The sequence below is a fragment of the Trypanosoma equiperdum genome (assembly GCF_001457755.1).
Source record: "Trypanosoma equiperdum strain OVI genome assembly, contig: ctg_1149, whole genome shotgun sequence".
Lineage (NCBI taxonomy): Eukaryota > Euglenozoa > Kinetoplastea > Trypanosomatida > Trypanosomatidae > Trypanosoma > Trypanosoma equiperdum.
The window spans coordinates 38,298-38,549 of record NW_027123115.1 but is presented as its reverse complement, the minus strand read 5'-3'; positions in this window follow the sequence as shown (position 1 = coordinate 38,549).

Below are 252 nucleotides of genomic sequence, written 5' to 3'. Positions count from 1 at the left end.
AAAAAAAACAATGGATAATGTATGATCGTATCAGATCGTAAATACGGGCACACACAACTAAATTTATATTATATATATAAAATATATATATATATATCCTGCCTTTTTCCCCCATCTCTCTTTTATAATCTTTAAAACTTTCCTTTCCCTTTCCTTTTGCCTTTCCTTTTGCCTTGCTGTTCACTCTCACTTTCCTTCTATAATAATTTCTGCAACCCTCCCACCCTCCCCCCAAACGTTATTATCCCTCAT